At 38.2% G+C, this 15,867-nt stretch overlaps 1 long non-coding RNA gene across 1 annotated transcript; it reads right to left on the bottom strand.

The window, feature by feature from the left end:
• Positions 1-4,006: 4,006 nt before the first annotated feature.
• Positions 4,007-5,089, bottom strand: LOC110917342. The gene is made up of 3 exons (XR_002580488.2): positions 4,850-5,089; positions 4,276-4,699; positions 4,007-4,165 (listed from the first exon to the last, which is right to left on the bottom strand). It is a non-coding gene; the product is annotated as an uncharacterized LOC110917342 (long non-coding RNA).
• Positions 5,090-15,867: the final 10,778 nt, after the last annotated feature.

Raw genomic sequence — 15,867 nt, 5'->3', positions numbered from 1 at the left:
TGGTGATATAATTTTATTAATTTTTCTATTAATCTATCAATCCACTCTTGATATATTGTATAGTACATTTGTTAGTTTTTTTATTCGTAAAATTGATATGGTCTATCTATTTTATAAGCTTTACATGTCTTAATTTAATAATCATCCAAGAAAGTCTTATTCCACGTATCAATCAATGAGTGGTAAATACAATGGTGAAGTAGGATAAGATGATAGTGAAACGATGTTAAAATGGGATGCGACACTTACACACGATGGTTATAGTGTAATGGGCAATTTATTGTAATTGATAGTGGCATACGAAATTGTGTTAAAATGGGTGTACCTATTTGCACACCCATTTGTCTATTAGCATACCAAAAAGGTGTTTTTGTCCTATATGCATACTTTGCAGTGTCAAACTGTGGTCAAAGCGCGGCGTATTGGTCCGGTCAACTAGACAAAGACTGACGGGTGTCTGACGGGTCTGTTGACCGGATCAAAACGCCGAGCTTTGGCCACGTTTTGGTCCTGTCAACCAGACAAAAGACCCCACTCATTAAAAATCTTTAATTTCCAAAATTACCCTCGGATTTACTGGTCAATGTTTCTTGTTGTCAAGTTGAAATAGTCTTTAGTTCACCTACAGGTATGGTTTTCCACCTTTTTTTCTTGTTTCTTTAGGAGGTCCAAAGGAACGTCCTGAAACTTTTTGTAGATTGGTCCGTTGACGGTTTTAACGGTGCTCTCCGTGCTTTGGACGCTAGGCTTAAACTGGCCGGCGTTCTCCTTACCATATTTGTAAACAGTCGACAAACAAACAACAGAATAGATCACCAAGGTTTGCACAAAACCGAGATACTTGAGATGCTTCTCTCCTCCATCCTTTTGTGCCTGTGATTTTACAATTCAACTAAAATCGCATTACTCAAGCAAAATTAATGAAATTCGAAAAAGGTTTAAAAAACCAGATCCGGTCTAGTACAAAATCAAAATTTCATCCAAAAACAAAGTTGATTTCGAAAATTCTACTGCGATCTACGATTTACGATATCATGATCCTGGTTTAAACAGCAAAATAGGAAAAAAAACAGACTAATGTACATTTGTGCTTGATATATTGTGAATTCATACAAAAATCACAGCAACATCTTCCTCATTCAAACATCATAACATGAAAAAATAATAAAGGCACATATGTGGATTGCATTTTATAATGTAACAGAATGAATTCACACGAATATCATTTCGTTTACATCAAAATCAGTTTTCTAGACATCAAGTACAATTTAGAGCAATGTCTTACAATGGCGGATCTAGAAAATTCTTATAGGGGTAACGAAATTGAAAAAACGTCGAATTTTTCCAAGATTTACACTACCACCGGAGCGTCAAGGGGTAGTGGGGGCCACCCCTATTTATTAGCTATATCCGCCCCTGACATCTGCGTTCTTTAAGCAGCAAAATACAAAAAAAAAAGCAAATTAACGCACATCTGTAAATACACTCTATATTCCAGAACAGACCGAATTCATACGGAATCATCTCCTTTAGATCAAAAGAAGTTTTCTAGATATCAAATACAATTTACAGCAACACCCGTCGCCGTTTATACAGTAAAATAGAGAATAAATCAAATTAACACACATCTGTAAATGTATTTAACAATGGGAAATTGGCATGTAATAATCCCACCTAGACCTTATTGGCCATTAATAATCCCACCTTAGAATATTCCCCCCACCAGTCCTACCTTTCACCTATTTTTCCCACAATGGTCCCCGTTAAAAAATCTTAACAGAGTTAAGCTTTTTTCCAAATTACAAACATATTTTTAGGGGCTTTTGATTAGAACGACGATACGAGTCCATTGGTGTAAAACTTGCCTCGAAACGGTGCTCCAAACGATGAAAACGGCGCTTCAATTCGGGTGTTTAAATTTCCAAATAACCAAAATCAAGTCACTTAGGAATTGAAGCGTTTCGAAGTAAATTTTACATCAATGGACTCGTATCATCGTTCTGATCAAAAGTCCTAAAAAATCTGTTTGTAATTTGGGAAAAAACTTAACTCCGTTAATTTTTTTTAACGAGGGACCATTGTAGGAAAAAATAGGTGAAAGGTGGGACTGGTGGGGGGAATATTCTGAGGTGGGATTATTAATGGCCAATAAGGTTTAGGTAGGATTATTACAGGACAATTCCCCTTTAACAATTCATACGAAAATCATTTCGTTCAGATCAAAAGCAGTTTTATATATATATATATAATATATGTATATATATATATATGTACATATATAGGGTAGGGTTCCAGCGTGAACAACCTCCCAAGAATGAACTGCGTGAACAAATACGGACCCTTCATTTCCTTTTTAGTTGTTAAGGGTAGAATTGTAATTATATAAGAAATTAGATTTAAGTCATTATTTTAATAATTGAATTAAGTTACATCTTTCCTAATTTAAATTCATTATCCACATTATGTTTATTTATTAATAAGATAATTATCAAAACAAACAACAAATCACCATATTTCAATTTTAATTTTTATTTCGGATTTCATCACCAGAATTCAAATTTTGATTTTTAAGATCTACGTAACCTTCATATTTCAACGGTATATACATGTGTACTTGGATATAAATAGAACAGTACATATGTGTATTCAGCATCGTACATATGTGTACAGTAATTCACAGATGTACATCAACATTCAATACAAAAAAAATTTTAAGATGTCACAAAAACAGACGATATACACATGTGTACATCGCATCAAAAAGAGGGCAAAATCAGAATACACATGTGTACATCGCATTTAAACAAATAATTATTATAATAATTGAATTAAGTTACATATTTCCTAATCCTTGATTTGAATTATGAGAGATTTATGCAATCAATTTAAGAGGATAGTTGATTACTTGATTTGTGCGAGATTTATGCAATCAATTTAAGATTGAAATTACACATATAACCTTTTTGTATTTAATTAAATGGAAAAAAGTTAACCAAATAATTACCATCATGCCACTCACTTTAATCTCAAGATCATAAAAATCAAGGGCTCAGATCAGTTCACGCAGTTCACTCTTGGGATTTTGTTCACGTTTGAACCTAATCCTATATATATATATATATATATATATATATATATATATATAGGACAATGCTAGACAGAAAACACTCATTTAGGTAGAAAACTCTGGAAACCCAAATCTCCCCCCATTTTTACCCAACCTCCCGACATTTTTTTTTTGAAAAAAATTACACATGTAATATACATGTTTTAGAGTGTTTTGGGCCAAAAAAAAAAGCGCCGAAGGGATTTTTTAAAAAAAAATAAACAAATTTCAGTGCCTAACATGTGTTAGGCAAAAAAGACAGAAATTGCTGAATTTTTTTTTTTAAATTATCCCTTCGGCGCTTTTTTGATTTTTTTGGCCCAAAAGTCTTAAAAACATGTATATATTACATGTGTTATTTTTTTCAAAAAAAAATGTCGGGAGGTTGGGTTTTCTAGGGTTTTTTATATAGATAGGGTTTTCTATATAGCCCAACCCTATATATATATATATATATATATATATATATATATATATATATATATATATATATATATATATATATATCAATGCACGTTACGCACATCTGCATTTGTGTTTTATTACGTAACAAAACGAATTCATACAAAAATCCTTTCATCACATCAAAAGCAGTTTTCTAGATATCAACAAGAATTTACAGTAACATCGTCGTCGTTTAAACAGAATAATACATAAAAATCATATCAACTCACATCTTTTTTTTTTTTTTGAAAATTATATCAACTCACATCTGCAATTGCATAATGAATTCATACGAATATCATTTCCTTCATATCAAAAGCATTTTTCTAGCTATATATCATGTTTAATTCACACCAACAATGCCGCCCTTATAACAACAAAATACAAAAAAAAAAAAAAACAAATTAACACACATTTGTACATGTATTTTATTACGTAACTTAATGAATTCATGCAAAAATCATTTTCATCCAATTATCAAATACAATTTACAGAAACATCTTCATCATTCAAACAGAATAATACAGAAAAATTATGGTGTACAGAAGCAAGAAACTTTATACCTCCTTCTCGTTGCCATACACTTGGGGCACAATCAATATGTCGATACCCCATCTACATATGCATAAGAACCATGATCTATAAGAAAATATAACTGGAAGTTATATAACTGGAAATAAAGGTACAACCTATTAAATCATAAAAGTGTCAAAGTTAAACCATACCATCAAAGTTAAAAAGAGTGCGCTAGTGGGAAATCTCTACCATTACTTAAGCCTACATCTGCAATTATTTGCATAAGAATCCCATATAATGGTTCGAAAATCACAATAAAAACTTTTATAAGTACACCCCTTTAACTTGAATATATTTCTGAGCACCCTGCTCATTAAACTAACCGCATTTATCCCATTTGGTTCACGAATTGTAGTTAAATAAAATCCAAAAATTAAAGTAAAACCCTAGATCTGCAAGTTTAAAACAAACACAAACATCAGATTCAAAAACTAAAGTGTGTGACCTAAACAAATTAAAAGGAGGTCGTCGGACGTACCTCCGTTTGTCTGTCGGAACCTACCTCAATCACCATCTATAGCCAGGAACTCTTCTCTGTAGCCACCGATCTTTGCAGACTTGATTCCCTATAAACTACACGATGCCCGATTTGGTGAGTTATGAAACCCTAGATATAAAAATCATAATTATTGTTCCAAAACTCATGGATACTGAAACCCTAGACCTCAAAAATCGTAATTATTGTTCCAAAACTCATGGATACTCAGATTCAAAAACACAAACCTGATGGTTGTTGAATCGGAAGAACGAACTTATTCGACGTTATATCTCCCAGATTTAATCTTCAAATCGGTGGTGTTCTGAGAAAGAGAGAAAAGATGGACCCGTTCAGTATACATGAGAAAGAGAGAAGATGGAGCCAAATCCTCAAATCGATGTTGTACCCCTGTTTCAAAATTCAAATGTCACAAAAGCTGTACAAAAGTAGGGATTGTAGGATAGCTGTGGGGATCATGATCCGTGTGGGGTTAATGGACGGTAGGATAGGATCATGATAGTGATGGACGGTAGGATCATGATCTGTGTGTTTTTGTTTGAGTTAATAAGGGTATAAGTGGAAAGTGATGTTTTATGGTGCTTAAAAGACTTGTACATTATGCTTTAGGGGTGTTTTAAAGAAATTTAAATGACCTTAAGAAGTCCTTCTAATATGCTTTTATATATAGTACAGATATATAGGGTGGGGATCCTAAGAGAAGTCCACCCTATTTGAGAAACTTCAGAAAAGTCCAGGACCATATATTTTCTCTAAGCAAAAAATGCAAAAAAAAAGGTAACAAAATGCAAAACTTTTTTGGAATTTATACACTATGTGTATATTGTCAATTATACATATATGTATATATATGTTTAAAATGGAAAAGTAAGTGTTATAAACCCTAAACCTAAACTCTAAACTCTAAACCCTAAACCTAAACACTAATGCTAAACCCTAAAGCTAAACCCTAATGCTAATGCTAAACCATAAAGCTAAAGCTAAACCCAAAAGCTAAAGCTAAACCCCAATGCTAAACCCAAAAGCTAAACCATAATGCAAAACCCTAATGCTAAACACTAAATACTAGTGCTAAACCCTAATGCTAAACCCTAAATCTAAACCCTAAATATTAATGCTAAACCTTAAAACTAAACCCTAATGCTAAACCATAAATACTAATGCTAAATCCTAAAGCTAAAACTAAATCATTCACCTCAATCAAAGATTTATAACACTTATTTTTTAATTTTAAACATGTATATACATATATGTATAATTGACAATATACACATATGTATAGTTAAAAGATTAACAATATACACATGTGTATAAATCCCTAAAAAACCTAATAGAAAAAGCTCCGATTTTTCCAAAAAAAAAATTGTATTTTTTTTACATTTTTTTGCTTAGGGAAAATGTGTGGTTCAGAAAGTTTCTCAAGATTCTCAATTATCCTACTATTTCTCACATGATCCTTATCATATATATATATATATATATATATATATATATATATATATATATATATATATATATATATATATATATATATATAGAATCGCGCTAAAATGAGAACCACCCCGAGTTGTAAGAACCGCGAGAACCACACCATCCGGGTCGTCGTTTACCACGATTTTTTTTACAACTAGATGTGTGTATTATAAACACAGCCGGATGGTGTGGTTCTCGCGGTTCTTACAACTCGGGGTGGTTCTCATTCTAGCGGTCCTCTATATATATAAATATATATAGGGGACCGCTAAAATGAAAACCACCTCTAGTTGTAAGAACCATGAAAACTACACCGTACGGGGCGAGTTGGACCAAATTTTTTTTTCATAAACGTAGATGCGTGTATTATAAACACATTTGTAAAAATAATTCAAAAAAATGTCGTGTGTGTAGTTTTGACCACCACAAGTTTGTGTTTACGGGTACCGTAAATTTTATTAAAATTTACGGTACCCGTAAACACAAACTTGTGGTGCTCAAAACTACACACACGACATTTTTTTTTTGATAGGTTTCATGCGAGAACTATCTTTATTGCAAGAATCAATTGTTGAAATCGATTCGAGTTTTTCTTTTCGGTGTCGGAGATGAGGCGAGATACGGTATCTTCAAGCCTTTCTCGTCCCCCTTGTTGTTGAGAGAAATTTTGTGGTTACTACTATTGTCGGGTTCTCTCCAACCAAGAAACGAGTCACAAAATTTCTCTCAACAACAAGGGGGACGAGAAAGGCTTGAAGATACCGTATCTCGCCTCATCTCCGACACCGAAAAGGAAAACTCGGATCGATTTCAACAATTGGAATAGAATTTTAGAAATCAACAAGCTAGTATTCAAAACATTGAAAAACAATTAAATCAAATAGCTCAAAATTTCTCCGAGAGACCACAAGGCGCGATACCAAGTAATACTGAAACCAACCCAAAGGCGCAAGTACATCTCATCACATTCATAAACCGTACCGTGGGTCCCGAGGAAGCTCCATTGCCCCCAACTAAAAGAAGCCAATCTAGCCAAACCACAACTCCACCCACGCCCCAACAAGAGAAGGCTTCTCCACCAATTCAAGAGCCTGCCAAAAATCCTCCGGTTCCATACCCCGGTCGGTTAATTCGCCAAAAGACCGATGAGCAATTCGCAAAGTTCGAAAATTTGCTAAAACAATTGCATGTTAATATTCCATTTATCGAAGTCCTAACTCAAATGCCTAAATATTCAAAATTTATGAGGGGCTTCCTCACTCATAAAAGGAAAATAGAATCATTGCAATTAGTTAATTTAGGCGAAGAATGCTCTGCCTTGCTACTCAGCAAACTCCCGCAGAAGAAGACTGACCATGGAAGCTTCACAATTCCTTGTTCGATTGTGGAATCCCCCATTCGCAATGCACTAGCCGACCTCAGGGCTAGCATCAACCTCATGCCTGCATCAATGTTCAACCGACTCGGCCTAGGGAAAACAAGCCCTACAAAAATGATCATACAACTCGCCGATAGGTCCGTCAAATATCCACAAGGTGTCGCTGAAAATCTATTGGTCAAAGTCGGCGAATTTGTCTTCCCGGCCGACTTTGTCATACTAGATATGGAGGAAGATACCGAAGTACCACTCATCTTAGGGAGGCCATTCCTAGCTACGACCCAAGCAGTAGTAGACATGAATGGTGGAACACTAACATTGAGGATTGGGGACAAGGAAATGAAGTTTGGAGTTGGGAAGAGAGTAGAAAACGACGACCCGGTCAATTACATGAAGGTCATAGACTCGAGTTTGGATGATGCTCTCTGACGGTGCAACATGGGATGCAAAACATCCCACTTGGGTAACATATGACCAGGTTTTGAGTCTAGCCAAGGACCCTTATAAACGTGGCGCACCACGGAGGCATTCCGCGGAACTATCCTTAGTTTAGTTTAAATAAATTTTTATGTTTTCTAGTTTAGTTTTAATTTTCAGGAATAAAACACACTCGGGATGGTGAAGGATACCAAGGGAAACTTGAACCAGCACCCCATGCACAAAAACAAGGCCACCAGACAATTTTTCTTCATTACAGCAAGTTCAGCACGGGGCCGTGCTCAGCCAACACGCCCCGTGCCCAACCATCTGCAGAAAAATGCCCAGTTCAAGTAACTGGACAAGGGGCGTGCTCGCTGAACACGCCCCCGTGCCCAGGCTTCTGTTTCTTTGTGTTACTTTCTATTACTGGCGATCTGAACACGGGGCCGTGCCCGGACACCACGGGGCCGTGTCCAGACGCCCAGTAACATAAATTTTTGCTTTTTCACACCTTTTTACACATTCAATCAACCTAAAAACTTATTTTTGGGACACATTGAGGACAATGTGTAATTTAAGTGTGGGGGGGGGATGCTAAAACCTTTAATTTTGCAAGTCTTAATTACAAGCCTTACACAAAACTCTATTGGAACCGCTAAACACCCCAAATTTTTTCAAAATTTTTTCATTTTTTTTAGTTGTCTAGGTTTAATTTGGGAATTTCAAGTTCTAAAAAGGTTATATTTTTACAAATTTACAACCGATAGCATCGTGATAAAAAGAACCAACATAAGAAAATTATGAAACGGCATGCAAATCTAGTTAAAATTTGATTATATATATTTGATCACATAAAAAACCCATTCCCACAAAAAGTGAGTTTTGAGCCTTTATTGAGCATACAAATACACATCTTTAAACTAAATGCTCATTTTTCGTTTCTTGTGTGAATAGCCGCTTGGTTCTAACGGCTCTAGAACTTGCCACGACGATACATTCCCGGTCCTTACCAACTTAAACCCAAGTAAGTAAATGATGGAGGCATTAGGACTAACCTTTTTATTTCTACACCATTATTTTTTTTACCACATACCTAAAATCTCCCTAGTTAACCCCTTTGAGCCTAAACCTTTTCATTTCTTAACCCAAAACAAACACACTTTTACCCACCAAAACCCTTTTTCATTTTAAACCCTTTATTTTAGTAACAAAGCTCGGTTTTTCTTATGACTCCTTATCAAAAAAAAATGATGAAGCCAAAAGAAATAAACAAACAAGTTTATCAAAAATAACTTTGTTTGAAAAATTGCTTCATCAAAATAAAAAGTTACAAAAATAAAAAGTCTTACGAAAACCAACGCTTTTTACGCCTTTCGCCCTTTTCTACTAACCACTAACCCAACCACCTACCTTTAACCCAAGCCTAACCCTTCCCCCAAAAGTCCTCTTGATATTTACAAAGGTATATAGTTAAAAAGGAGGAAGATTGATTGCTTGGAAAGCTTATGGTAGGAGTAAGTTCCATGCCACTCTCGAGTGTTTCACTAAAATACACCTTCGGCCGAGTGTTGAGTGATCCCCCGTGAGGTATGTGAACTTGTATATATATGGAATTTTAAAAAGGCATGTTATGCCCTAATAAGTAATTTATCTTATGTAATGTTTTAAATAAATCATGACGAATAAGATTGTAAATAAATAAAAATAAAACTTAATAATGAATCTTGGAAATCCCGACACTCTATGACAAGCTCAAAAACCTTCTCTTCTACCCGTTCCATTTGGGAGTGAAAAGACACATTATAAAGAGTTTTGCTTGAGGACAAGCAAATATTCAAGTGTGGGGCTATTTGATGTGCGCAAAATGCTACATATAAATTACATCAAATGTGGCATAAAACTAAGCCTTTTTAGTACTAATGTTGGAAAAAGTGTGTTTTTGTCTTCCTTTTGTATTTTCAGGATTAAATGAGCTCAAATGAACAAAAGAAGCAAAAAGATAGCTAAATCTAACATAAATACAAGAAAAGTAACAAACGTGGCATGCCCGACCCCCGACAGCATCTTCCCAAGCAAAAACAAGAGAACAGAAGGCTGAACACGCCCCGTGCTCAATGAGCACGGGGGCGTGCCCAAGTGTCTGTAGAAAAGACAAAGTTGTAGAAGCTTCTATCACCCACCACGGGGGCGTGCCCAGCGGACACGGGGCCGTAGTCAACTCTAAGATTCGCAGAATCTGGGAAATCTTGATAGTACAGATACGCTTCTACACACGGGGTCGTGCCCAGCGGACACGGGGGCATGGTCAACTAATGCGGACAAACTGCAATTAATGAAGAAAGAGAAGATGGGTGGACACGGGGCCGTGTCCGGGCTTCTGCGCAGGCTATAGATAGGGGTGCTTGGCTCATTTGCAAACCATCCCATGGCAAACCACCTCTCTCACACTTCACCCACCCACCACCACCATCACAACACCATCATCCACCACCATCATCCATCATCCATCATAGAGTGTGTGAGTAGTCTCAGGATCCAAGATTGATCGTAAGAGTGCTTGACAATCAAAGGCCATGTTTTCCTAACTCTCTTACATCACTTGGTGAAGACAAATGTCTAGTGTAATACTTTTTATTTTTAATCTTTTTGTACTTTTTATTTGGTTATGTATTAATGACTTTAATAACTAGTTTCTTATGTTGAAGGCGAGTCTTCCTTATCGTTTGTCCGTGGTGTCTTGGCATTATTTTACTGTCTATATAAAATAAAAGATTTTCACCATTCATATCTCCACGGTCTATATAGAGGTATGTTGGAAACCTGGTCGGGAATTAAGGAAACGGTTTGGTAAGAGTCTTGCCTTTTTCAGTGTATAGATCCTGGAAGGACCTGGGTCAAATTTAGTAGGACCTCCTTCAATACCCACTGGTATTGGATGGCGGGGGTCCAAACACTTTAATCCCCTCATATGTAAGCTACTATTAAAACTTTAACCTGGCTATTTAGGACTATATCCCTGCTGACTCAGACTACTTAGCCGAGGGTAACGTCACCTTCAAAGAGGGGCCTACCATATTACGCATTAATAACTTAATTAATTATCTTTCAATAATCCGACCCTTTAGGATTGTATCCTTGCTGACTCAAACTACTGGGTTGAGGGTAAACGTCACCTTCAAAAGAGGGGCCTACTACAATAATTAAGATAATCTCTTAACAAGTGCAAAAGTGCGGAAATAATCAAAGGTTACACTAAACACGAGTCAGATCCAAGTGATTCATCTTGTCTATCTGTTTTATTTTTATTTTTATTTTTGAGCACTTTTAGTTTTTATTTTTCTAGTTTAAAAACCTTTTTCTAAACTTTTGATTTGATTGGACGTTGAGGATAAACCGGTATTAAAAGCTCTTGTGTCCTTCGACGGCCTCGGTATCTTACCAACACTATACTACGCTCACGATGGGTGCACTTGCCCATATGTGTGTTTAGTGTTAGAAAATATCATGTTATATAAATTTAAAACTTGGCAAAAAAGTGTTAAAGGGCATAAAATATACATTAAAAACTATACGACACTTCACATGCATCAGTTATTCCCCTTTAATACGTATATATATATATATATATATATATTATTTTTTCTCTTTTTAGGGGGTGTGTAAAAACGACATGAGGTATGGGTTGCTGTATGAGATACCAGATAAACCGCATGCCGCGTAGATGAATTTGTCTTCATTTTGTCGCTTACTATAGACGTTGTAGATCGTACGTGCGGGTTGGTGGAAGTTGGTGAGATTTAGCTGGCATGTGCTGATATGAAAGGACGTTTGCACTACCCGAGGCAAGAAATGCACTGTAGCAGGAGTGCAAAAGGTCGTCTGTTGTCAGGTGCGTGGGCGGCCACGCGCGCGTGGTAACTATCATAGAACCTTTGTCTGACACGTGGCGGTCTGCGATAGGCCCAGAAACCGCACGTCTGTTCGGTTACCGTGATCGCATTAATTGTGATGGGTATAAAAGGGTAAACCTTTTAGGTTTTCTGCTCACTTGTTCGAAATTTCAAAAATTTTCCGGTGAGAATTCTAGTTTCTCTGTCTTCTCCGACCAAAAATCTTGAGTTTTCTGGTGAGAGTTTTGAAGTTTCTTGTTCTTCTTCATTGTTCTTTATTCGTGATGGCTAGTCCTTCTAAACCATCTTCTCCATCTCCGGTAAATCCTGATCCACCGTCGTCGCCGGCGGTGGAGGAGGAGATGGAAGTTAATGCTCCTGGAAAGTTCTTGCCAGTTTTGAAGTGGAGGGAGCTGGAATTCGTTAATTTGATGACGAATATCCAAATGTCGATGGCCTATGGCCTACGGGCAAGGTATCCCCAAGAAGGCGATACTGCTGGTGATGGTCCAGCCGGTTACATCAGTATGTTTGCTGATTGGTTTGAGATCTGCAATCTCCGTCTTCCACTGACAGTTTTTATGGTGGATTTGTTGGAGTACTACAATATCCATATTTCCCAACAATTGAGTCCTTTGGGAATGGTACGTGCTCGTCACTTTGACTATACATTCCGTGCCTAAAATGTGGTACCTTTGGTAGAGGACTTCCGGCGTTTCTACCAGATCACGGACATGCTTGGCTTCTTTTCTTTCAGCCTACGGTACGATGCCCCCAATCTTAAGACCGCACCAAAGGGCCTAACCAAGTGGAAGGCCAAATTTTTCTATGTGAAGGCGGTCGCGGTCACTGCTAGGTTGCATTTTAGGAATGTGACTGATAATATTGCTACTTAGCAGTTGAATACCCCTGAACATGGGAAACAAGCCTGGCTTCCGCACCTGCATCTTTTTCTACCAAAAAATTGGCGAACAGGGAGTTACAGATTCTACGGATGATGTTGCGGGGCAAACCGGGGAAGAAAACGAAGCCTGTGTTGAAGGAGAAAACGAAGGTAAGTGCCTGTGCGTTTTACTCTTTTGTATACCTGTTTGATTGTATTAATAATTGAAATGGATGACTCTGTAGTAGTGGCTCCATTATGGAGAATGTTCTGCACGGATTTTGAGGGGAAGATTGAGATTGTCAAGTGCGGTCCGGATGAGGAAGGATGGTATGATACCATTGTTAGGAACTTCCGGGTCCTTGATGAAGCCGCACTGAATGCCTTGTTACCACAAGGCAAAGGTAAAGTATTTTTCGTCTGCCCACATTATTCTTCCTTTGGTAATGTTAGCTTATAACAGATTGTATTAACCGCATGTAATCTTGGGGCGCTGGGAGATCTCGCTGAGACGGGTGTCCCGTCTGCACCTTCTACGGTTGTAGTTGACAAGCAGAAGAGGATAAGGAAAGCGTATACCCCTGTTACCATTCCTCCACTGGTACCGGGTGCATCAGGTACCTTCCGCCCTCGATTTTGCAAATATGTAGATTACGTGATAGTGTCTTACACTCTTGAGGGCTTGGGTGTTACAGGTGCTTCTTTGTGCGCGGGTGGCGTGGCTGCGGGTACTAAGCTTCTTGTTGATAAAAAGAGGAAAGAAGATACCGTTGCTGCTGGTGGTGAGAAGCCGCCAATACTCCGGAAGACTAGAGCGGCGGTACTTCTCAAACATAAGCCTGTGGACTCTGTTGGTAAGTTGTTAATTTTTTTTTTTTGTAAATTTATGCCCGCACTTTGCCAGATAGTTATTACTTGCTTTGTAGAAATTGTGAAGGAACCAACATCCGCATCTACTCTGCGGTCTTCCTCATCGAAGACTTCGGGTGCGGAAGATCAGAAGAAGTCTGCGGAGGAACATGTGGTTGAGGTGGTGAGAAGACCGGGGTGATCCAATTGCTGATACGTTAGACGCATCAGACAACTTGATCGGCCCGTTTGGTGGTGGAGACAAGGGGCAAAAAGACAGAGTCACCTATGCATGAAAATGTTTCCGGCTTTGGTGCCGCGGGCAAGGAGGGTGAAGAACAACCTCCAATTCAGCCACATGAAACTGAGTTGGATTATTACTACCGCTCTTACTCAGCAAGGCGTAGTTTTAATGTCCACCATCCCCCTTGGGGTATTTTACAGGTGGATGAGGTAATGAATGATCCCTCGGTTTGTAGGGAAACTCTGAGGTGGTTTGGGACCCCTGCTGAGACCATTCGTGCATGGGGCTTTGGTCGTTAGAGCTTGCAGAATCAGTTTGCCTCCATGCTTGTTGGGGGCTCCATTATCGCGAACGCGATTTTGGAGGACTATACCTCCATGGCTCGCAGGGAAGAAGAAACCATTCAGCGAAGGGAAAAGGCTGAGGCTTTGATGAAGAATGCACAAGCGGCTGAGGAGCGCTTGGAGAAGCAGAAAGCTGAGTTTGAAACGTTGAAGAAAACTGAAGAGTGGGTCGCATCCTCCGGCCTTAAACAGGTTCGTTCTCTTGCCAATCTTCTTACTAAATAGCGCAAGCTTTGGAAAGAAGCTTGTGCTAGAGAGAATGAAAAGTTTTTCCGTCTTTGTCAGGAATTGAATAATTTGAAGGCGGTGAATACCACTCTGGTCAAGGAGAAAACCGCAGCTGAGGCGGACGCGAAAGAAGCAGAAGCACGCAGTGCTGCTACACTAAAAGAGGCAGAAGTGCGTGTTGCGGTGAAGGAGCTTAAAGATGCAAATGCTGATCGCTCCAAGTTGAGCAAGGCTATAGAGGGATCTCCAGGTATGAACTTATCTTTCCCCGAGTTGTTTTCTGGTTTGGACAAGTGTTGGAGACTGCCTCTTTATACTTGTGTATTTTCTTTGCAAACAGGAGGAAGTGAAGACTCGAGAGACGATCCTTGGGGATGTAACTCTCCGTGCTACCGAGGCTAAGGCGCGGGCGAGGCAAGCGGAGGAGGATAGAGATGGGTTGGCCACCTCAATTGCCCAGCTCACTAGTGACCGTGCTTGGATGCGGCAGTTTGGTATTGGACATGTAAGTACCTTGTGTCTGTTTGTTCCTTGTGTTTGCCTTAATAATTCTTTTTTTGTCATATGATTAGATTGTGGAGGCCATCCTTGATGCCCCTGAGAACACGGCTGTGGTCGCTGATGTGAATGAGTGCATGTGTCAGGCTGGGTTCAAGGCTGGCTATAATTAGTGCCTTAATAATGTGAATCCGTTCTTCGCGAGCAAATTTACCGATGAATGGTGTGCGTTACACGGCGTGGACACGGAAGCTGTCTTTGATGCCGCGGTAGATGCGTATAACAGTCTGACAATTCATGTCGTTGATCAGATTGAAGCATGTTTGGAGGTATATGACTATGTGGACCATTTACGCATGCTATTTGAACCAATGAAAGAGGGTGAGGGCACCAGCGATGGAAATGCAAAATAGGTTGGGCATGCGTGCCCTGTTGCCATCTTTCTTGTCTTTGTAAATTTGTTGAGACGATGTAAAGGTCGCCTTTTATTCACCTGTTAGGTGCATAAGTATTTTGAATATACAACTATTTTTGTCTCAAAGTTTACAAGTAAATGGTATTTACTGTTTGACTTTGTGTGAGTGCGGGTGAGTTATTATTATTTAAGGCCAATGTTTAAGGCACGTGTAAATAATAGTAAGTCGAGAGTTTGCCTTTTGCATGTCTAGATGACACGCAAGTATGTTAACGTGTGACTACGTTGGCATTAGAGCGCGAGTGAGTCGAACACCTTTCATTATTTCCATTCCACTGGTTAGGCAACGCGTGAAATAATAAGTATACTGTACACCATTGTCATGTAAGTAGTAGTCATTTCCCATTTTTATCCCGTTAGGCTCTAGGAAATGTGTCCAGGTTTGAAAAAACCTTAAGTGTTTTGTTGTATGCATCCGGCCGGATAAATTGCAACGTTTGCTCTTGTTTAACTATTACAATATTCGTGTATGACCGCCACTTTGTATAGGTATTGCAAATGAGCATTTTGCCAATCTGTTTTTGTAGATACCACAAAGTGTAACACGCATTTGTAATAGAATT

The sequence above is a fragment of the Helianthus annuus genome, chromosome 16 (genome assembly GCF_002127325.2).
Source record: "Helianthus annuus cultivar XRQ/B chromosome 16, HanXRQr2.0-SUNRISE, whole genome shotgun sequence".
NCBI lineage: Eukaryota > Viridiplantae > Streptophyta > Magnoliopsida > Asterales > Asteraceae > Helianthus > Helianthus annuus.
Note: the sequence above shows the minus strand (reverse complement) of the source record. Positions and strands in the feature narration are given on the sequence as shown.